The sequence below is a fragment of the Mauremys reevesii genome, linkage group 2, assembly GCF_016161935.1.
Source record: "Mauremys reevesii isolate NIE-2019 linkage group 2, ASM1616193v1, whole genome shotgun sequence".
Classification (NCBI taxonomy): domain Eukaryota; kingdom Metazoa; phylum Chordata; order Testudines; family Geoemydidae; genus Mauremys; species Mauremys reevesii.
The window spans coordinates 140,959,186-140,983,903 of NC_052624.1; the positions used below are offsets into that span (position 1 = coordinate 140,959,186).

At 40.9% G+C, this 24,718-nt stretch overlaps 1 protein-coding gene and 1 long non-coding RNA gene across 2 annotated transcripts in view; one reads left to right on the forward strand and one right to left on the reverse strand.

The window, feature by feature from the left end:
- Positions 1 to 24,542, forward strand: LOC120398202. The gene is made up of 4 exons (XR_005594244.1): positions 1 to 52; positions 421 to 529; positions 12,147 to 12,202; positions 24,463 to 24,542. It is a non-coding gene; the product is annotated as an uncharacterized LOC120398202 (long non-coding RNA).
- The window catches only part of CDH12 (cadherin 12), a 693,631-nt gene that overhangs the window by 585,642 nt on the left and 83,271 nt on the right, over positions 1 to 24,718 (reverse strand). The gene's annotated exons all lie outside the window — the stretch shown is intronic.

Genomic DNA, 24,718 nt, shown 5'->3' on the forward strand with positions numbered 1-24,718 from the left:
ATGCCATAAGCAAGTTTGATGATTTCTCTACAAGATGGGGACATCAAGATGGGTATGAGACAAATAGCTTCAATAATAGCAAAGGCCAAATAAATTTTGTTTTGATTTGTATTTTTAAAGTATTTTCCCCAGTGTCACTATAAAAAGACTATATTGTCATGGATTAAACTACCAATTTAACCCCTTAGTTCTTTCTAAAGATCTTCACAAATTGGCATGTTATTGAAACATTTCTGCACTAATAAATCTGTTGGCATAATTCTCTTAACTTCTGATTTAAAAAAAATAGAAGCCCATCTGCTTTTTAAGCCGTTTCCACCCCCCTCCCCATCCAAAACTAAAACAATCTCCCCTTTCTTTCTGGAGGTTTGAATAGCAGAGAACCTGGAGAACATTTTCTTCCCTTGTTTGTTTCTTCAGGAAGACATGGATGAAATGCACTAAGACACAGGGAAGGAAATACTCTGAAACACCAGCTAATGGATTCTTTCCCTGACCCATCTTCTCTCTTTTTGCCACTGGATGAAAGGTACACAATGAGTTTCAATACAGATGACTTAGCTTTGGAGATTATGTACCTGTTATATTCCATTTACAGTATTTATTAAAGGGTGATTTTATGCTAGAAGTCAGTGATGTGGAACCTTTCCAAATGTGAATGTGAAAAATGACATTTTGATGTCAGGTGCCCCTTTACTCCTCTATCTCTGCCTTTTTTGTGCTCTCTCTCTGTCTCCCACTCTCATCCCTTCCTCTTATGGTGCTTCATTTTGCCCATTATGCGCCTTTCACTCCTATTTCTTCTCTTGTACCCTTTTCTATCTATATATCTAAGATATATGCATGGTCCTCATCAACATAGTATCTGAGCATCTCACAAGCTAATGTATTTGTTTTCACAACACTCTTGTGAGATAGGGAAGTGCTATTATCCCAGCTTTACAGACGAGGAACTGAGGCACACAGAGGCTAGGTTACATGTTCATTGTCACACAGGAAGTCTGTGGCAGAGCAGGGCATTAAGCATGTCTCCCAACTGCCAATCTAGTGTCCTAACCACTGGATTACACACTCACACTCACACACAGGATAGCTGTCTGGAGAGCAGAGATTTCAAAATTTGGTTTCATTATTACAAACAAAATCCAAGAATCTCTAATTCTCTGGAAACGAGAATTCTTATAAAATTTAATTTTGATTGCCACTTTTAAAAATTGTATTTTATAATATACAAAATAAAATACAACATTTGAAAAAAAAATGAAAGCATTGGAAAATAAAAATCAAAACACAAATTTATGGAAATGTTGAAATGGGGTGTTTCAGCATTGTTAGACCTTTTTTTATGAAACAAAAGGTGTGTCTTCACTGAAAATGCTGTGCCACTGCAGCTGTGCCACTGTAGCACAGACACTTACTGCAGCAATGGAAGGGGTTCTTCCATTGCTTTAGTAAATCCATCTCTCTGAGAGGCAGTAGCTAGGTCAACAGAAGAATTTTTCCATTGACCTAGTGGTGTCTACACCAAGGCTTAAAATCAGCTTAATTGAATTACACAGGGTGTCAATTTTTTCTCAGCTATGAAGTTATCTTGACCTAACTTTGCAGCATGGACCAGCCCACAATTTTGTCAAATTCAACACAGTTTCTTGAAGCGTTTATATTTAGACAGAACTACATTTTCCGGCAGAAAAATATTACAGTTTTTCCAGCCAGCTCTAATTCACAATTTGTGCTGGTCCTCTTGCTCAACTTCCAGTGCAGTTTCAATGTACACGGTAAAGAGAGGGAATGGAGGACACATTGCATAAACCATTAGGTGACTAGGGGTACGTCTACACTACGGGACTATTCCGAATTTGCATAAACCGGTTTTGTAAAACAGATTTTATAAAATCGATTGCGCGCGGCCACACTAAGCCCATTAATTCGGTGGTGTGCGTCCACGGTCCGAGGCTAGCGTCGGCTTCTGGAGCATTGCACTGTGGGTAGCGATTCCCTAGCTATCCCATAGTTCCCGCAGCCTCCCCCGCCCCTTGGAACTTTCGGGTTGAGATCCCAGTGCCTGATGGGGCAAAAATCATTGTTGCGGGTGGTTCTGGGTAAATGTCGTTAGTCACTCCTTCCTCTGGGAAAGCAACGGCAGACAAGCATTTCGCACCTTTTTCCCCTGGATTGCCCTGGCAGATGCCATAGCATGGCAATCATGGAGCTTGTTTTGCCTTTTGTGACTGTCACCGTATGTGTACTAGATGCCGCTCACAGAGGCGATTCAGCAGCGCTACACAGAAGCATGCTTTTGCTTTTGCATGACAGCAGAGATGGTTACCTGTCGGATTGTTTTGCATAAGAGTGTGGGAAACTGACATGCAAGTCTCAAGGATGAGGCTCGTTCTTATCTGCTGGGAGGCAATAACAGAATAATAAATTAGAGGGTTGGCCAGGATGCTAAATAGCCAATGAAGTTATAGCTGTGCTTGTCTGTACCTTATTAACCAATTAGCAATTGCTTGATTGCCTGTATTAATTGTATAAATGAAATATGCTGGAGAGAAATAAATGACTTAGCTGCCAATCATACTGACTGAAGAGCTTTGTTCATGCCCGCTTGAGAGGCACCGAGACGCAACAAATGGTGAAATCATGATAGTGTCGAGCCTGAGCCCAGAGGCGAACGGCCAGGAGCCTGAGCCCAGAGGCGGGAGTGCCTATCCGATGTGATTATGCTGAAAGTGTCGGTGGCCTAGTCTCGGTGGCCTGTTCCAGGCGGAAGAGCCGCGCGGGAGTGCTGGAGAAGGGCCAAAGGAGGCGCATCTGAGCTCAGAGGTGGAACCGCTGCATCAGCGGAAGAAAAGATAACACAGAAGCCTTTATTGCACATTATGAAGCGGCAGGGAGAAAGGCTCCTCTGATATGTTATGGGACACAGAAGGGACTTTTCGTTAAACCAAATATAGTCTTTGATAAAACTGTTTGGGGTCGGTGACTCAGGGCGATAAGGAAGCTTTCTTCCTGAGTCAAGTATGGAGTAAAACAAGGAAGAAAATACAGAAGCCTTTATTGCACATTATGAACCGACAGGGGAAAGAATTTCCTGCTGCACTGATTTACTCATTAAGAAGAGAGGGGAGTTGGGGAGGCTCCTCCTGACCGGTAGAGGCTCGTGGACCTACAAGCAAGTAAGTTGTTTTGGCAGGAGCCCGCTGGCTGGTCTGAGCCTGGGACAGTGATGAGCAGCAACAATTGGGTGTTCTGACACAGGATTTACAGTTTAAAAGAAGCCAAGCAGGGAAAGTAAAAGAACAGCATGAGTTAATCGAAGACAGCTCATTTTTTTTCTTCTCGCCCCAGTCAAGGACACTAAGACTTGGCAAACAGCCCAGACTAAAGAGAGCTTGACTGGGCCCAAAAAAGCTAATGAGAGCTGCAAAATCCTGCCAGGCACTAATGGAATGTGTTAGCTGTCTCCTTTTACAGGTATGGAAGAGCTGCCCAAAGATCCTAGCAGCCCTGCCATTTTTGCAACCAGGAGACTGACTGGACCCATGATTTTTATTGCAAAAGACCCCTTCACATCAGGAGAATTTTCCTACTGATGATTGGCCTAATTATTTTTTAGTTCCATTGTGCTTTTAAATAGCAGGAAAAAAGGACAAGGTAACGTGCTGGCTAATTTTTCCCTTGTCCGCTGCAGCCCCCACGTCCTGATTATTTCCCCCGTAGAAGCTGATCTACGACGGTGGTGGAAAAGAAGAAAAAACATTCACGTTGTTGATATTGCCAAAGACCAGAAATTCCTGACTAAAAAGACATTGAGAACTGACCCTGGTGAAGAAATAAAGAATTGTACACTGGCAGGAAGAAATTTGGGACTCCTGCTGAGAAATGTGATGTTAATTGGATTTTGGGATTTATTCTACAGGCTGCGCCCTGTGTTTTGGATATATATTTTTTTTTAGCATGTATTGCCCCCCCCATTATGGTAGCCCTTCCTAATTGGATTGTAAATGATATGTCCTTCTTTTATTGAGTCTGAGAAAGCATTGCCGTGGGAGCTAGTATGTTTGAAGTTTTGAATGGCCAGCTGATGGCCATTTTGAGCACCAGGATAGCCCACTGCCCTTACAGATATATTAGGAGTACCATTTGATTTGGGGTTGTAGAGATATATTTGGATACTGTTTGGTTGGAAGTGTGAGTATTTGCAGTGCCCCTCCCCAGCATGTAAACCAGTTGAGTTGGGGGGTGAGGGTTTTTACATACTGAACCCTGCCGGGTTCATGGGGAGGATGATGGTGGAATTATTTACCCCAGCTTTTTAGAGTTTAATTGTTTGTTGTTTTTCAAGTTTGAGAAAACTCAGCCAACGGTTTGTTGAGTATTCTCAAAGGATTGTTTAGGCATAAATTTAGGTAATTTGGGAGAATGGCTTTGAATTTATGTGACCCAAAATACCTTTATGTAAAGTGCTTTGGATCATAGATAGAGAACTTGAAGAGGAAAGGATCGGCAACAGACAACAAGCTTGGAAAACTGGTTGATAACCTTGAGGGTGTAGTTGATAGAAAAGGTAATTAACTACAAGCGAGTAATGTTAGGCAGAGTAAAAAGTTAACTCTGTGGTTGCTAAAGGGAATAATAGCTGAATTTTGTAAAAATGCTGAGAGAGAAAAGTTTTTGGTGTTTTGAAATTTTTGTAAATACATGTAGGTAAAGAAATTAGTTTGTAATTGTTTGGCTATGAATAATTTTGTTGCATTAGCTGAAGAATGTATATTGTGCTATGTAATTGTAATTGTATTAGGCTACGGGCATATAAGTGGTGATTTTTTTTTGTGTTTAAAAGTAGAAGTTAATAGTAAGAACCCTTAAGCTGTGAATAGCTTTGAATTCAGAAGTAAGTTAGGATGCAATTGTATTACTGTAAATGATTTAATTGATGATGTAATTTTTCTTTTTTTGCCTGATGGTATTAAGGGTATTTGTATATTGTATGTGATGATTGCTTGCCCAGTAGGGGTAGTTTTGTTTTGTTTTTTAGATATTAAGAAAATTGGTGTTAGCTGTATAGCATTTTTATGTACCATGCATTTATTTATGGAGTTAAATTTATGTTATGTGTCTTATGTTTTGTTTTGTGGTGTTTATTTGTTTGTTTTTCTGGCCAGAATTGTCTTTATGTGGTTTATGTTGTGTTTTTACTCAGTGTCAGTTTGATCGCCTGACATCTGAGGGATGATTTAAGTTTGCCACAAGTTGGTGTGCTATAGAGAAGGGGGGAATCCTGTAGAATTTACACCATTTATTTTTTGTGTATTTATGTTTGTTTTGTTTGATGTTGTTGGTGTTGTATGTTATGAATTGCATGGTTATGGATAAGCCTTATAGATTGAGGAAGCATTATTTGGCTTTTAGTTTTGTTTTGCTTAATTGGTTATTGTTAATTTTTTATGTGTTTTTGGAATAGAGGAGAATTTCCCTATGCTGGCTTGGTGGAAAATCACAGCGAATAGAGGGATGAGATAATGTTGTTATGAGAAAGTAGGGAACTGCCAGAGCGAGGCAAAGGCCAGGTGGCCTAATTGGATCGAAATGGGAAGACAGTGCCATAAATACAATGGCCTTCTGCCTGCTGCCCCATGTTGCTGCAGTGAAAGCCCTTATTGGAAACCTGCTTTGTGGGTGTTTGCACATTGGCAGAACCCTCCTGGACCTGGAGGAGGGATGTATAGGTAAAAATAGGGCAGAAGATATTGTTACGGTTTAGTTAGGCAGCTGGTGTTTAGATTTGCTTTTAGTTTTGCTGTGTAATAGATTGTAGTAATGTGATGCTATAAGTTGAAAATGTTTTGCTGTGCCTTCCTTTTTTTTTATTATGAGAAAAGGGGGGAAGTGTCGGATTGTTTTGCATAAGAGTGTGGGAAACTGACATGCAAGTCTCAAGGATGAGGCTCGTTCTTATCTGCTGGGAGGCAATAACAGAATAATAAATTAGAGGGTTGGCCAGGATGCTAAATAGCCAATGAAGTTATAGCTGTGCTTGTCTGTACCTTATTAACCAATTAGCAATTGCTTGATTGCCTGTATTAATTGTATAAATGAAATATGCTGGAGAGAAATAAATGACTTAGCTGCCAATCATACTGACTGAAGAGCTTTGTTCATGCCCGCTTGAGAGGCACCGAGACGCAACAGTTACCAGCCATACTGCACCATCCAAACCCTTCCATAAATTGGAACTAAGATGATCATGGCTACCAGTCCTTTTGTACCATTTGCTGCTGTCATAAGTGCCCCTGGCTGCTCTTAGCCAGGGGCGCAAAAGCCAAAATTGGGAATGACTCCCTGAGTCAATCCCTCCTTTTTGGTATCTAAAAATAGAATCAGTCCTGCCTAGAATATAGGCAAGTGTACTAGATAACCACTGTATCATAGAACCAGAGAGCACAGCTGCTCTGTGTCAGATCCTGCAGAAACTATGATCTGTATGCTATTCACAGGGGGTGCTCCTGCAACAACCCCACCTGTTGATTCCGTTCTTCCCCCAGCCTTTCTGGGCTACCGTAGCATTGTCCCCCCACTTATGTGATGAAGTAATAAAGAATGCAGGAATAAAAAGACATGGTGACTTGTTAGTGAGAAATGAGTGGAAGGCAGACTCCAGCTACTATGATAGTCCAGACAGGACATTAAGCAGTGTGTAGGAGAGAAGCCCAGCATCCCTCTGCTAGTCCAGGGGCAACTGAATCTGTTCTTTACACATGAAGGGTGGGGGGCTGATGGAGCTCAGCCCCCTGTTGCTATGATGACGATGGTTACCAGCCATACTGCACCATTCACCAGAAAAAATTAGTGCCAGGCGCCCTTGATCGACCTGACGGATGCTAGTCAGCATGGTTACTGCCCCATGTGCCAATAGGCTGATGGTGAGGACGGTTACCAGTCCTTTTGTACCATCAGCCACCCATGGCAGGGGGGGAGTGAGGATGTTGGTGTTGACGGCTGCAGCATCGTGTCTATCTGCAGCATTCAGTAAAGATAGGGTGACATGTAAAAGAGTCAGAGGATTGTTTTCCCTTTCGCTTCTGGGGGTAGGGGGGGGGTGAGTAGATTGCCAAGCTATGCCCTGACCCACCGCGGACACTGCATTTGACCCTAGAAGCATTTGGAGCTCAGCCAAGAATGCAAATACTTTTCGGAGGCTGCAGGAACTGTGGGATAGCTTCAGTCCTCCAGTCCATGAGCGTCCATTTGATTCTTTGGCTTTCCGTTACGCTTGTCACGCTGAAGTGCGCTGAGTCCCTGCTATGGCGTCTGTCTGGAGATTTTTAAAAAGGGATTCTGAATTTCATCTTCTGTAACGCAGCGCTGATAGAACGGATTTGCCTGCCCTTACAGCGATCACATCCGCATGGTCCGTGCTGGAGCTCTTTCTTTATTTTGATTTCGGACTGCATCGCCACCCGTGCTGATCAGAGCTCCACGCTGGGCAAACAGGAAATATTCAAAAGTTCGCGGGGCTTTTCCTGTCTACCTGACCACTGCATCCGAGTTCAGATTGCGGTCCAGAGCGGTCACTGCTGCACTGTGGGATAGCTCCCGGAGGCCAATACCGTCGATCAGCGTCCACACTAACCCTAATCCGATATGTTAATACCGATACTAGCGTTACTCCTCTCGTTAGGGAGGAGTACAGAAACTGGTTTAAAGAGCCATTAAAATCGATATATGGTGCCTCCTAGTGTGGACGGTTGTGGCGTTAAATCGGTTTTACGCTCCTAAAACCGGTTTAAACGCCTAGTGTAGACCAGGCCATTTTCATTTGAGCTTCCCACACCACACACTTGGGAATTTAGCCACCCACCACACAGACTGCCTCATTCAAAGTCCAGAACATCATTCTATTTGAATTATCTGCTCCATATGGTCTTTATTACCTTTACAGACTGAGGAAATACATCAAATGTAAACATCTTCCCTCACTTCCAAAAGGAATCCATTTATACATCCAAGCACATATGTGGTCATGTCACATATTAACTATATTTTGGTCTAGTTTTAACAGCTACATTGTAAGTTTCTAGACACATGTTTTGTTTACTCTTCTTGCATCACAAACAAATGAATTAGCAAAACCCGCCTGAAAATGAAGAATTTCAGTTTGTCTATATGGTAATGTTGGACAGTAAATACTACAAATCATTTGATTCTTTTTATTTTAATACATAAGAACATAAGAATGGCCCTACTGGGTCAGACCAAAGGTCAGTCTATCCCAGTATCCTGTCTTCTGACAGTGGCCAGTGCCAGGTGCCCCAGAGGGAAAGAACAGAACAGGTCATCATCAAGTGATCCATCCCCTGTTGCTCATTCCCAGCTTCTGGCAAACAGAGGCTAGGGACACCATTCCTGCCCATCCTGGCTAATAACCATTGATGGACCTATCCTCCATTAATTTATCTAACTCTTTTTTTAACCCTATCATGGTTTTGGCCTTCACAACATCCTCTGGCAAGGAGTTCCACAGGCTGACTGTGTGTTGTGTGAAGAAATACTTCCTTTTATTTGTTTTAAATCTGCTGCCTATTAATTTCATTTGGTGACTCCTAGTTCTTGCGTTAAGAGAAGCAGTAAACACTTCCTTATCTATTTTCTCTACACCTGTCATGATTTTATAGACCTCAATCATATCTCCCCTTAGCCGTCTCTTTTCCAGGATGAAATGTCCCAGTCTTATTAAATCGCTCCTCATACGGAAGCCATTCCATACCTCTAATAATTTTTTTGCCCTTTTCTGAACCTTTTCCAATTCCAATATATCTTTTTTTGAGATGGGGCGAGCACTCTTCACACACTATTCAAGATGTGGGCATACCATGGATTTATATAGAGGCAATATGATATTTTCTGTCCTATTATCTATCCCTTTCTTAATTATTCCCAGCATTCTGTTCACTTTTTTGACTGCCACTGCACATTGATTAGATGTTTTCAGAGAACTATCCACAATGACTCCAGGAACTCTTTCTTGAGTGTTAACCGGTAATTTAGACCCCATTTTATATATATAGTGGGGATTATTTTTTTCCCAACGTGCATTACTTTGCATTTATCAACATTAAATTTCATCTGCCATTTTGTTGCCCAGTCACCCAGTTTTGAGAGATCCTTTTGTAGCTCTTCACAGTCTGCCTGGGTCTTAACTATCTTTAATAATTTTGTATCATCTGCAAATTTTGCCACCTCACCATTTAGTCATTTTTCCAGATCATTTATGAATATGTTGAATAGAACCGGTCCCAGAACAGACCCCTAGGGGACACCACTATTTATCTCTCTGCATTCTGAAAACTGACTGTTTATACCTACTCTTTGTTTCCTATCTTTTAACCAGTTACCAATCCATGAGAGCACCTTCCCTCTTATCCCGGGGCAGCTTACTTTGCGTAAAAACCATTGGTGAGGGACTTGTCAACGTCTTTGTGAAAATCTAAGTACACTGTATCCAGTGGATCCCCTTGGTCCACATGCTTGTTGACTCCCTCAAAGAATTCCAGTAGATTGGTGAGGCATGATTTCCAATTATTAAAACCATGTTGACTCTTCCTCAACAAATTACATTCATCTATATGTCTGACAATATTGTTCTTTATTATTGTTTCAACCAGTTTGCCTGGTACTGAAGTCAGGCTTGCAGGCCTGTAACTGATGAGATCACCTCTGGAGCCTTTTTTAAAAATTGGCTTCACATTAGCTCTCCTCCAGTCATCTGGTACAGAAGTTGATTTAAATGATAGGTTACAGACTACAGTTAATAGTTCTGCAATTTCACATTTGAGTTCCTTCAGAACTCTTGGGTGAATAGCATCTGGTCTTGGTGATTTATTGCTGTTTATCAATTTGTTCCAAAACCTCCTCTAATGACACCTCAATATGTGGCAGTTCCTCAGATCTGTCACCTACAAAGAATGGCTCAGGTGTGGGAATCTCTCTCACATCCTCAGCTGTGAAGACCGATGCAAAGAATTCATTTAGTTTCTCCGCAATGGCCTTATCGTTCTTGAGTGCTCCTTTATCACCTTGATCATCCAGTGGCTGGACTGGTTGTTTAGCAGGCTTCCTACTTCTGATGTACTTAAAAAAAATGCTATTACTTTTTAAATCTTTGGTTACTGTTCCTCAGATTCTTTGTTGGCCTTCCTAATTGTATTTTTACACTTCATTTGCCAGTGTTTATGCTCCTTTCCATTTTCCTCATTAGAATTTAACTTCTACTTTTTAAAGGCCTTTTTGCCTCTCACTGCTACTTTTACTTTGTTTAGCCATGGTAGCTCTTTTTTGGTTCTCTTACTATGTTTTTTAATTTGGGGTATACATTTAAGTTGAGCCTCTATTATGGTGTCTTTAAAAAATTTCCACGCAGCTTGCAGAGATTTCACTTTTGGCACTGTACCCTTTAATTTCTGTTTAACTAACCTCTTCATTTTTGTGTAGTTCCCCTTTCTGAAATTAAATGCTACAGTGTTGGGCTGCTATGGTGTTTTTCCTGCCATGGGGATATTAAATTTAATTATATTATGGTCATTATTACCAAGTGGTCCAGCTATATTCACCTATTGGACCAGATCCTGTGCTCCACTTAGGACTAAATCAAGAATTGCCTCTCCTCTGGTGGGTTCCAGGACCATCTGTTCCAAGAAGGTGCCAAGAAAGTTTCTCTGCATCCCATCCTAAGGTGACATGTACCCAGTCAATATGGGGATAATTGAATCCCCCATTATTATTGAGTTGTTGCTGTTTTTTATTCTAATAGCCTCTCTAATCTCCATGAGCATTTCACAGTCACTATCACCATCCTGGTCAGGTGGTCGGTAATATATCCCTACTGCTATATTCTTAGAGCATGGAATTTCTATCCATAGCGATTCTATGGTATGGTTTGATTCATTTACGATTTTTTACTTCATTTGATTCTACGCTTTCACATATAATGCCACTCTCCCACCAGCAGAACCTGTTCTGTCCTTCCAATATATTTTGTACCCTAGTATTACTGCATACCATTGATTATCCTCATTCCACCAAGTTTCTGTGATGCCTATTATATCAGTATCCTCATTTAATACGAGGCACTCTAGTTCACCCATTTTATTATTTAGACTTCTAGCACTGGTATATAAGCACTTAATATACTTGTTCTGAAAATGTAGTTTTAGGCAAATACTAAACAAAATTTTAATTTCTTACCAATTAACAATGTAATTTTACTTCCAGAGGGTCATTAACCTATTCCTGTACTCTTTATTCTTGCTCATAGTACTGCAGGATTATTTTCTTTGTCAGATTTTGAAAACTAATAGGCTCCCTGGCTATTCTCAAATTATTTAATAATATAAAGGATTACCACCTTCTCTCCTCTGCCTTCCTCCCACCCCCACATATCTTTTACATATAAAATGTGTGTAAGAGTTCAATGGCATTCAGAAAAAATCCTTGTAACATTTGTGTCCTTACAATAAGCAATCATATTTCACATCTGAGTGTAGAGATCCCCATTATATTTTCCTCTTACCCTACAAATTACACTTACATTTTGGTAGGTCTGTAAGCACTTGAGAATGGGTTTTCCCTTGTCTTGGGCCAGGACACATATGAAGGTTATGATCATCTCTGAGCTGAGGCAAGAATCAGGAATGGTCAGGATAAGAGTCACAGGTTTTTAATCCACCCCAATCTTTCTCTCGTTTTACAAGGAACAGCTAACATACAGCATATAGTTAGCCCCGTTGTGAAGAAAAGGTGACATGTCACCTGTCAGTGCATAGGGAATTACTAATAGTGAATGTTGGTTAGCAGTACAGTGACCTCTCGAAAGATTGAGAGAATCTATCCCCTCCAAAGCATTTTGAACACCTTATTGACCCAGTGGGCGAAAGCCCAAACTGAGTCTGAAACTAGAGTCTCCCATGTGACAGTGAAATGCATTAATGTCTGTCTTGGTTGTACATTATGCCTCCTATACAATAGTTAAATGTATTAATGAGTTCACAGTTAATGTTAACCTCTAGAATAATTGGATGCTATCATAGCACATGTGTACATTTTATTTTCCAGGGATATTTTCATGCCCCCTTCATTTATTTCAGGATCACCCCGTACATTAACCAGTCGCTATGAATCCCTTGAGCCCCACTGCATTGAGGTATGTAGTGTATGCATTCCCACAACATAGACTTTATAAAGGTAAGTCTTGAATAGCAACTGTTTTGGTTTACGCAAACAATTTTTCCCATTCTGATGGCAACTTCTGGGCTTATGAGTTTTAGGCCCATATAAACTCCATTTCAAAAAAAAAAAACCTAAGCCAGAACAGATGAGATGCCAAAGATTGATACCGTGTGTGTCAAAGTTATATGAATCGTTTCCACCCAGCCCCATAAATCCATCAAAAATTTTGCACAGCTTTATAAAACAGTATGCAAACTTTTGGTAAAGCTGGCTTGAGCTTCACATTTGATATGAAAGTTGAAACCATGAAAAAGTGTCACAACAGTACAAGCAGTACTCAAAAATCTCACTAAGAGTTTATATCATTTCTGACAAAGATGAAAAACAGTTGCAAGCACACACTTTGCACAGCATGATGCAGCTGTTTCAGCTTTCAGTAGGAAAAACTATTCCAGTCATGGCAAAACAGCAAAGAGAACCAGGATACCCTGTGCTGAAAAAGTCAACTCCCAGTCCAGGACTGCATACAGGAGCTTATGCAAATCACCATATGTCAGGTAAAGCTGACTGAGCTACAGCTAATGATATTTCACTGAATTCCACTTGTCCAGGGCATAAAAGTCCAGAGAGCCCATTTGATGGTTGTTTGGCGACCTACAGTCTGTGAAATTAATTAGTGGTCACATGTACAAAAGCAGCATGCAACTGACTCTGTAGCTTGGTGGTTAGCGCATCCACTTGGCAGATGGGTAACCCAGGCTCTGGTTTCTCTGCTCTAATTTCTTCTAGAAGTTATTTTTCCACAGTGGAACAGCTCGGTGACTAGGGCACTCATGTGAGAGGTGGAAGATCCCTGTTGAATTCCGTTTTCCTGCTCAGGCAGAGGGAGAACTTGAACTCAGGTAGATAAACAAAGGATAAGAATAAATGGTCAGTTTTCATAATGGAAAGAGGTAAATAGAGGGGTCCCACAAGAATCTGTACCAGTAGCACTGTTGTTCAACATATTCATAAAGGATCTGGAAAAAGAGTAAACAGAGAGGTGGCAGAGTTTGCAGACAATATATAATTACTCAGTATAGCTAAGTCCAAAGTTGACTGTGAATCCATCAGAATTGGGTGACTGGGCAAGAAAATGACAGATAAAATACAGTTTTGATAAAGTCAAAGTAATGAACATTGGAAAACTGAATAGGGAAGTTTTATTTACTCCTTCATATAACACAATAACTAGAGGTCGCCCAATGAAATTAATAAGCAGCAGATTTAAAACAAACATAGGAAGTACTTCTTCACATGACACAGTCAAAGTATGGAACTCATTGGCCTCCGTGAAGGCCAAAAGAATAACTATATTAAAAAAATAATTAGATATCCTCTCTGAACTTAAGTCCATCAATGGCTATTAGCCATGCAACCTCTTGCTTCAGGTGTCCCTAAATCTCTGATTGCCAGAAGATGGGACTGGATGACAGGTAGGGTTGCCAAGCCTCACGGATTGGCCAGGAGTCTCCCGGAATCAGCCTCAATCTCCCAGCTGCTATTGAAAGCAATCCGGGAGATTTTAATAGGCCAAAAGTCCAGTCAGTAGGGGTGGCACAGCAGGACTGAGACAGGCTGTCTACCTGCCCTGGCTCCATGCGGTTCCCAGAAGTGGCGGCATGTCCCTATGGCTCCTAGGTGGGAACTGCGGCCAATGGAAGCTGCAAGGGCAGTGCTTGCAAGCAGGGGCAACACGCAAAGCCACTTGGCCACCCCTGCTTGTGCCTAGGAGCCAATGGACATGTCACCATTGTGGAAGCTGCCAGAGGTAAGCTCCGCCCAGCCGGAGTCCGTACCCCACACCCCCTCCTACACCCCAATCCCCTGCTCCATCCCTGAGCCCCCTCCTGCACCCAAATGCCCTCCCAGAGCCTGCACCTTGCATCCCCACCCCCTGCCCCAGCCCTGAGCCCCCTCCTGCACCCAAACTCCCTTTCAGAGCTTGCACCCCTCACACCTCCCTGCACCCAAACCCCAGCCCTGGGCCTCCTTCTGCACCCAAACTCCCTCCCAAAGCCTGCACCTCACACCCCAAACCCCTCATCCCCAGCCTGAGACAGAGACTGCACCACCTCCCACACCCTAATCCTCTGCCCCAGTCCTGAGCCCTATCCTGCACCCAAACTCCCTCCCAGAGCCCAAACTGCATAGTCCACACTCTGCACCCTCTCCTGCAATGGAGGGGGGGTGGAGCAAGTGGGGGAAGGGCCTCAGAGCAGGGGGCGGGACAAGGTTGGTTGGGTTTGTACAATGAGACAGTTGGCAACCCTAATGATAGGGGATGGATCACTCGGATAAAGACACAGGATTCTTTGTTGCTTTTACAGATCCAGACTAACACGGCTACCCCTCTGATATCGGATAAAGACAAACTCTCTAAATACATCAGACAAGATAAACTATATAATAATATCTAACAATATGCACTGAAGCTCAAACTTTGGTTCTGGCACCACACACACACAAAGAGAATGAATTACAAAGGCAGAGGTGATGTCAAAGGACATTTCACGAACAAAGATGTTGAATATGTCAAAGCTGCAGAACAGGCGTCTTGTTGCCATTAAAATTAATGGTGGTTGGGAGTTAAAATCTTCTCGGGCCTCTCTTTAAGTCCTCATATCCAGGCAACGTCTACGTCTTAAAGATTCTTTCTGAATAACTTCTCTAAGATATAGATTTTCCTATTCACAGCTAAAACTCTTGTCAAGGTTCACATTGTCTTGTGTCTCGATTACTTCAATGTTCTTATTTGGCTTTGACAAATTAAATCTCACATTATTTCAGAATCTCAATGACTACTGTCATTAAATAAATTGTCTTGACCCTCCCAACATTTTTTTGCAACTGCGAACATGTAAAAAAAAATAAAAATAAATGTTGGAAACCCATAATTTTGCACAACTATGAACCTAAAAATTTAAAAATATGCTTAAAATAAATAGATACTAGCTATCAAAATTTTAAAAATAAATATGCCCCAAACATCCTTTGCTCCTTTATCAGCTTGTATCAGCCACAACTTGGTCTGTGGAATGGGATCACAGAAAGTGTATAGCTTTAAGATTGTGAACCGAAGCCACGGGCCACAAACCAAGGTGCAGAGGGAATAACTGAGCAAAATGATACTGCCCAATTACTGCTACTTCATTTGCAAGTCTATGTCCCCTGGGTGAGCTGAAATGTTTCCTGACTGTACTGGGAGTTAGTGTGGCTCTCCATGACTGGAGTTTGGTTTCTATTAGCTCTATGCCCCAGGGTCCCAATCATCCATGGAGAGGGCCCTGCTGGCTTTGTCTTCCATCCCCTGCCCCATCCTCAGTCTGTTTGATACCAGTACAGGAAAAAAAAAAAAAAAGAAGCTTTTATAGGGTTCCCTCTAAGACATACTGTGGCTCTCCCTTCTAAGGCCCTATGCATAGCTGAAAAGTAGCCGCCTGTGGAAGAAGACAGGGAGGATGGAATCAGCCCTGCCCCCCATGCAGGTTGTGGGGATGTCAGGCTCTCTTCACTGTTGGGCCAACGATATTACTACAACATATGACCATGGATATAGGGAGAAAACAGGCATAGCCCTCTCTTCCCTCCTCACTGGTTTGCAGCCCCACTGATCCAACCTCTGCATAGGCTGACTAGCCATATCTCAAAAACGGCCTCCTTCCAATCACTGCGAAATCCAACACACTGTTGTCAGAGACATCTGCTATGACACAGGAGTTGAGGCTCCCTTGTTCAGATATTTCACTGCCTGGCCTCCCAGACAGTGGAAATGTGGCATTTATGATGTGTTTAGGGCCACAGACACTCATGAGCTGGCCTATGACCCTCTCTGTAGAGAAGCAGGGACCTGAGAAATCCACTTAATCCCTAACATAAGCTACCTGTACCACTTCACAATGTGGGTGAAGAGCAGCTAATACAAGCTGCTATTCTCCCCACTGCACAGACTTGTAGGCAAGAAGTGGATGCATCCTTGACTGCAATCCCTTCTTCCTAATAAAGCAGCCAACATAGCTGAGCTGGCATAGAGGAGGCAGACAGCTGCATGGGGAAAAGGGATATCATAGAACATTGGGAAAACAGAGTATGTTGTGACTGAGTTACAATTTTCCCTACTGTGCTCCTTGGACAGTGAAATTATGTTACCCCCCACTGATGGCGGATTGCTAGGGGCCAAATCCAACAGAAAGGGAACAGCAGTATTTGCTGCTGAACTGAGGGTGGTGGGGTGAAAACAGTATTAAAACATAACGTAGGCAATATACTACAGGGAGAGACTGAATGCTTTTCAAAATGACTTATTTTTATTTCATTTTTGAAATGTCTTATACATATTTAAACTTCTCTCATCACTTCTGAATAAGTATTGTGAAGGAGTGCCCATCACCAGTGTTGTATTGGCAGCATCTAAAGACGTGTGTTATAAACGTTAGAGTTGTGTCTGATGTAATTCAAGCAAAATTACCTTATAACAAAGAAGTATGTAAAACCGCAGTGTTAAATTTTAACATGATTTGACATAACTCTAATACAGAAAAGTAGCGAAACCGACAGCTAAGTCAGTCTTTGAACAAATCTTGACACTCCTCATTGTCTGCCTCCTCCTCCCTGCCCATTACCTTTCAGTTAGGCAGCAAACAATAGAGGCTTGAAGTCAGGAAAGCCTTACATTGTTTATGCATCATCTGTAAAAGATTGTACTTTATATGCTATGAGACATATTCAAGTTCTCAATCCCTTGCCTAGCATGAAACCATCATGGAAACTAATTTAAAAACAGGCCATGAGCTCTGAATAGCACAGTTATAGAGTCCAGTTCTCAAGTTGGATAACATATCCTATCAATAATCAATCAACATTAAAGGATACAATATGTCTAGATGAAGGGAACATTAAGGTTACATCTTAAAATTACAAAAGCTAGGGCATTAAGAGCTAATACAGTACCCATGAAAATCCGTATATGTCTATATTAGCAGCCAGAATTTGGGTAACTGCAGAGATCAATACACAATCACTGTCCCAAACTGGTGGTATGAAGGGGGAATGACATTTTAAAGTGTGTGCCACTCTGCCTCCATCAGCGTGACCTTGTGCACACGATGTGTGTGTGATGACACTCGCAGGAGTACAGTGGTGCACTCTTCAAAATGGTCTCCTCCATAATGTGCAACCTTGCACATACAGTACATGTGAGGTCACGCCAGTGGGGCAAGGTGCTCTTCAACATGGTGTCTGCAAGGTCATGCCAGCAGGGGTAGGCCCACACCATTCCCAGAAGTACAAGAATATCCAATATTCTGGGGATGCGTGAGTAGCCACCCTCACATACAAATCTGAAGCTGCAGACATCGTATCCAGGCCCAAAATTCACTAGCCCTTCATTCTTAACTCATCGTGCTGTGCATTTCCATCACAGAGCTTCACTTTCTTTGGCCCTAATTTCATATTTCTGTATTTTATCAAAATGCCACAGGATAGGTGACTTGTCAGCAGAGATAAAAGCATAGTATAACAGTGAGTGCTGTTATTACATGTGTCTTTCTTTAATAGGCGTTAGTCACGTGAACACATGAAGCCAGGTTAACTGATTTTTCAGGTGAATTGCAACTAAGGATACTGTAACAGTAAGCAACCAAGATTTTCAGAAATTACTAGTGATTTTGGATGCCTCCATTTTCATGTGCTCAACCTGACACACTCTGAAGGAGCCTAATTTATAGAGGGTGGGTGCTCAACACTTTCCAGAAGTTCCCTGTTTATTCAGCTAGCTAGATCCTCAGCCAGTGTAATGCAGAGACTTACACCAGCTGAAGATCTTACAGCAGGTTTAGTCACCCAGGTATTTGAAAGTGAATATAGCACAATGTTTTTGCAGCCATTGATTTCCAATTCTGAATGTCCTTGGCTTTTGACACATACAGACTATAATAAGTTGATATTGTGTATGTATTTAATTTCCTCTTCTGGTTTATGGCCTTTCAGAGACGAAAATACATTTTACGTAGAAATATAATAGAGATGATTGATAGCCCATATCTTCTACAATAATCATTTGTCTATTTTTCTTCCATAAAGTTTTATTACGATTTTTATAGAACATACTATGTACCCAATGAACCACAGAAGTCTGAATCCTCAGAATAGCTCATCTTGTTAATGCATATTTAAATAACTCTTAAAAGCACATAATGTACAGTAATTGAAAAGCTAGGTCCTGACCTTGCAAACAAGTATATTTTTGGTGAGTTGATCCCAATGGGCTCAGCAAGCATGAATCAAGATTACTCAGGTGAGTAAGGGTACAAATGCTCAGGCTCTAAAAGGGCTCCTCCACCTATTGTACAAACTGTCAATATCAGTTAAAATAAGTGCAGTCTTGGTAAATTCTCATGTGCAAGGCTATTTCAGTGAATACAAAGTGGTAGAACTACAAGAAGTACCACTGACACTTTCACACACCCAAAAAGGGAATAGGCTATTTGTGCTACACTTAGAAATGCTGTGTGTGAAACAAGTTTATGTTATTTTGTACAGGCAGACTGGGTGATTTCAATGGATCACTATCTTTTAGGACCACGGTCTAAAGAACATATACAACAATGTTATATATATATTTAAAAAGCATACAAAGAACTGTAGCAAGGGATAATGCATGCTTCAGGAAAGAGTTTTAAAAGGGGAATGTTGGGAGACCAGGATCCATCATTCCTGTACCACTGGTTTGAATCTTGTCCAACCCTGGACTGTCACTAGCTAATAATTCTTCCACAGCATGTATGAAACAAGATTGTGTCAGTATAGACCTTAATTAAATGGACCAATTGGCAATGACAGCAGAGAGATCAAGGGCTGTGGGCATGGAATGGATATTGAACTATAGTCTCATCCCTAAGCCATTTCCTTCAAATCAGGATTGTGGCACATTTTAAGAGGAGTTTGCACTACCCCTGACTGTACTGTCTGTGTTCAGTAATAGGATACTCCACATTCCAAGGCAGTCAGAGCTTCACAGGGCAGGGTCCACTGACCCCGTGGACTCCTCCTCAAGGCAGTGGGCAACATCAAAGTCCTTGTGACTTGAACCCCCATTCTTGTTTGTTCATGTTTTGTTCATCTGTACTTAGTTAAGTCTTGGTACTGTGGTCCCTTCCTCCTCTAATGAGACAGCCTTCCACTACTTTGGGGGGGGCTCTGCCCATCAATCCCACAATGTAAATACGGTTTTAAATGCACTAAGGAATAAAAAAAGTCACAAACAGAGGCAGTGTTTCCTAGTGAATAGAGCAGTGGACTGAGACTCAAGACACATGGGTTCTGTTCCTGGCTCTGTCACTGGCCTGCTGGGTGATCATAGGCAAGTCATTTTACCACCATGTGCCTCTGTTTCCCCTTCTGTAAAATAGTAATCTACTGATGAAAATCATTAAGAGGTAAGTATTAATTAGTAGATGAGCTTTGTGTGGCTCAAAAGCTTTTCTCTCTCACCAATAGAAGTTGGTCCAATAAAAGATATTACCTCTCTCACCTTGTCTCTCTAATCCATTTAATGAATTATGCAGTCATAAGTGATTGCATGATCCATAATAGTGATATCAAGCAAGGTAACAAAGGAGTCACAGACACCTTGGACTGTGTTCTATGTGAGTGAGAGAGAAATTGTATGTTGTGCTTTACAATAAGAAAGGAAAATATTGGTAGGAAAAAAATAAAGTTTGTAAGAAAGCATTTCCAATCATAATATTAAAAATAAATCTAAATTAAAAATGTATTAAAAGGTAGTGTTTTAGCATCTCATTAACTACATCATTGCTGTCTAACGTACCAGATACACAAAGTAACGTCCACATCCATTGTCTCTATTATCAATCAGATACCCAATGAAATATCAATATCCTAGGGGAATACTGGCAATTAAATTAAAACCTATGTATTCAGAGAAAGCAAAGGAATGGTCATTTAAAAAAAACAAACAAGCCAAAACAAGTATTCCATTATAGGGAAAAAAGTGCAAGTCATACACAATCTGTTTGGATTATCAAAGAATATAATTACTCATGAATGAGGTAAAATGGTATTATGTGAAGCCTTTAAAGCTTTGTAAATTTTTTGGGAGGGGGAGCAGGGAGGGAGCAAGGCTCAAACTGAGCTGGCTTGTAGCATTTCAGCAAATCAACACTTTGATGACTATTATCTTCTGTTTCAAACCCTAGGATTTCTTTCTTTGCCCTCCCCCGCCAAATTAAGTCTTTGCAAAAAATAACCAACAAATGTTAACTAAGTCTAAAATGATGCAGAGATGTCTGCCTGAGTCTGAAGAGAGCATAAACAATAGCCCAGAATGTTTTGAATTACTCTTTATTCATTTCAATGCATTGTTAATTCTGAAGTTGAATGGTGATGATGCTTTAAATGTCAGCACTGGACTATTTCACTGCCGATCAAAGTACACAAGAAAGAGGAAAGAGATTATGATTTTAAAGATATACAGTGAGCAGAGTTTCTTTCTGGGTGGAGCTTAGGAAAACACCACTGTTCCCCACCTCCCTCTCAAAAAAATGTTGATGCTTTTAGCACTTTACATTATTCTCTTTCACTGAAGCTCAGCAGTTTATTCAGAATCATCAAGCTGTGCACACAACTAGCTTATACCTCCACTAATCAACATTACCCATGTCTTCACTCACCCATCCCTTCTATTATTCATCACACATTTGTTATACATTGTCTTAAATTAGTCTGCAAGCTCTTTAAGGCCAGGACTGGAGCTAGTAAAAACTTTGGGAATTGCACACATCTCTATTTTCCCCTCAAACATGACTATTTTATTTGTTGATGTATTTATTGCAGCTTTATAGGTGTGTTGTGTGATTTGTTTGTTAAAAGAAAACTCCAAAATAAGGAGAGGGAGGATTTTTTTCTTCTTCTCTTTCCCAATATCCCTTCCCCCACTTCTTCAGGGGAAAAATGGGGAAAAAAGTGATGAAGGAAAAAAGGAAAAGGAGAATTGGGAAGAACAGGGAGAGAATGAGGAGAAAAACAGGTATGTCTACTATAATTGGTGTGTGTGAACGCTGCCCATGTAGGCGTATCTGCACTATCTTTAATCTAGCTAGAGTGAGTACCAATAGCAATGGAGCTGTCAGATTACAGGATTCAGCCTGGGCTGCCCACCTGGGACCCCCAGTGCACATGCAGTGAGTGAGCCTGTTCTGAAGCCCAGAGTGCTGCAGTTTCACTGCTCTTAGTACCCAAGCTAGGTAGATTAAAGTTTGCTTGGGTATGCAGCATGTGGAGACAATAATAATAGGAGATATACCTTCCTCCTAGAACTGGAAAGGACCTTGAAAGGTCATTGAGTCCAGCCCCCTGCCTTCACTAGCAAGACCAAGTACTGATTTTCCCCCCAGATTCTTAAGTGGCCCCCTCAAGGATTGAACTCACAACCCTGGGTTTAGCAGACTAATGCTCAAACCACTGAGCTATCCCTCCCACACCTCTGACTACAGTATAACCAGAGGGAAAATAATTAAGGTGCTCACTAATTTTTTGGAACAAACAAAACAAATTTTGACCAGCTCTAGTAGGGACCCCATCTTTTTGTGTGTTTGTATGGAGTCCAACAGAACAGATTCCCCATTCTCAGGGGAACACCCGAGAGTGCTACCACAATACAAACGTTAAATAAACCTGCAGTTAATGTAATGATCAACAGGTATTTTGTGGACTGATTCTTTGTAGTAAAGAGTAAACTGGAGGATCAAAGTCTCATACCCTCTTACCAGAGAAGTGGTGCTGCAGTAGCCAGTTCCTTTTCAATATGACCTTTTAATCCTTTTACTCATTTTATTGGAGGTCACTTACCAAATTACAAAGACACAGACAGTTAAATAAACAATAATAGTGATTAATTAAGTTTCAGGATAGACTGAGATATGGGGAGGGAGGGAGGGGAAAAAGAAGACGACTCAATATACATAAATCCACAATGGTAAAAAAAAAAAAAGTAAAAACCCTGAAAAAATCTGAACCAATCACATGAACTACAACAGAAAACACTGATCTTTATGCTAAGATTCAAAATGCTATCTTAGATACAACTTTTTAATACATTTGTCTGATAGATAGACCCATAGGACAAGATTTTCACAACTGGGTGCCTAAAGTTGGGCTATAGAGTCCATATTTAGATGCTCTTAGTGGCCAGATTTTCACAAGTACAGAGCACTAATAAGCTCCCAGTGAAGTCAATGGAGATACACCAGGAACTAAGTTGGCCACAGTGTTCATCCAAACATTGGCCTCAAACTGTTTGAGGTCTTTCAAGTTTGGCATGATTATTTTTAAGGTTATGGAGGCAAGATTATCCATGACTGTTTTAAAAGATTTATCACTCCTACTCTCAAAGTGGTCTTTGATTTCTTTTAAAGCTCTGGCTCATGGTTCCCAGGGGAACATCATTTCTTAAACAACAATATCAAACAATATGAATGACATGGATGTGCAACCCAAATGATAAATGTCCTCACAAATAACCTCAATAGTTGCTTACTCCCATACCCAACCTTTCTTATACACAGAAAAGGGCTCCCAGAGCCAGTGTTGGCACCATAAGACTTCCCTTAGAACTCTAGGGACCTCAAAAGACCCCAAAGGCACCCAGCCTTCCTAAAGGACTTGAGGGAAAGAGGAGGAGGAAATACGGTTCCAGGAGACATCTGATAAGACAGAGGTGAAGGTTGTTTACTTCCCCAGGCAAAAGATATCTAAAATCTTGGAGGAAGAGTTAAGTTGAGCAGAGGGAATGCAACATAGGATAAGGGGTTCTGATCTGAGAGTGGAGTGTTGGAATAGGTGGAGGTGCATGTTATACTCTATTTTAAAAGTCCAAATATTAGCTACTATAAAACCTCTGAACCTAACTACTGCATTATTCAGTTATGATCACATGAGATGGATATATCTGCATCTTAGACTGGGGGTACCTCTGAGGGGGACAGAGAAGATACACAACTATCTACAGTGACATCACTAGAAACCTGAGAAGAAAATGAATAAATAGTAACTTCAAAGCTGAGGATACTGTGGTGGAAGGGAAGGCAAGAATGAGACTAAGTAGTGTCAGACTTCTTTGCAATTTGATATCAAACTTCTCAAGTGGCTAAAAGTTTTAAAATGCGAAGGGATACGGATCACTTAAAAAAAATCACATTGGTTTTTACCATTCAGAAAACAACATGGATGAAAACAAAATAATTTGAGGCTATGTACAGTCTTCGGCCAAAATTTGCAAAAGATGTGTCCACATTTATATTTTAAACCCATATTTAAGCACCTAAATATATGACCTGATTTGCAAAAAGAGCCAAGCACCAGCTGCAAAATGAATTCAATGGGCACTGTTGAAAATAGTGGGTGATGTTGGGTGCTCAGCACTTTTGAAAATGAGGCCAATGTAGGTAGCTAAATAGGGAAGTAAGAGACTAACTAGGTATTATAAATCTTGGCCTTGAAGCCTTAAAACTCCACCTTTCCTGTGAAGAGGAAAGACAAATCCTGTAGGACAAGAGGCGATTTAAGACTCCAGGACTATAATGTGTGAATTCTATTTTTGCTGAATTTCTTGTGTATTAAATCTAGCTTCCACAGAAGGAAATAAAACAGAAAACACCAGTATAGCTTAATGGGAATCAAGCTATCCAGACTTCCGTTATATATTTTTTTCTTGATGGAAAGTGCTTTTATTAAGTGTTCTTTTAATAGGTAGGAACTCTTATTAAATCAACTTTAAAACTATTTTTCCTGCTCTCTTCCCAGAAGGCACATGCCACTGCTAATTGAGAGAAGCTTTTAAAAAAATTGACACCCTTTATCCCTGAACAAAGATTACATGCACACTAAGTTGTAATCCTTGGCTTTGCAATATTGCTTTACGAGGTTAAGAAGATGAATGTTCATTGCTTTTAATCCCCACCATGATTTACGAGGCTCTGGGTATCCTTTCCCCAGAGCATCTACAACTGTGTGGTTGTTCCGCCTGCTGCTTAAATTACAGAGACATCTGCAAAGTAAATTATGGATTGTTGTCTTACAGCCGAGCTGCCTCTTCATCTCTCCTGCAATATTTCTTTGATTGTAACAAGAGGATTTTACATTTTACCTTGTTTGTTTACTCTGTTTGTTTCTCCCCAGAGTGGGTGATATTATGATGACCTGGATTACTGCCTGTCATGCTAACTTTCAAACAACATTACTACAGCTGTAAAAGCGGTAAGTGGGTGGGAGCTGAAATCACCTTGCCTTTTTTATTTAAAGCTCTTAAAAGTTCACAAATCTAGTACTGATTTTCCTAAACTTAACTGAGAATTCTGTGACCAAAGGACCACTTGAATGTTCTGCATCTATAATGCATACACAACATTTCTGTTGCCCTAACTGATCTGAACTA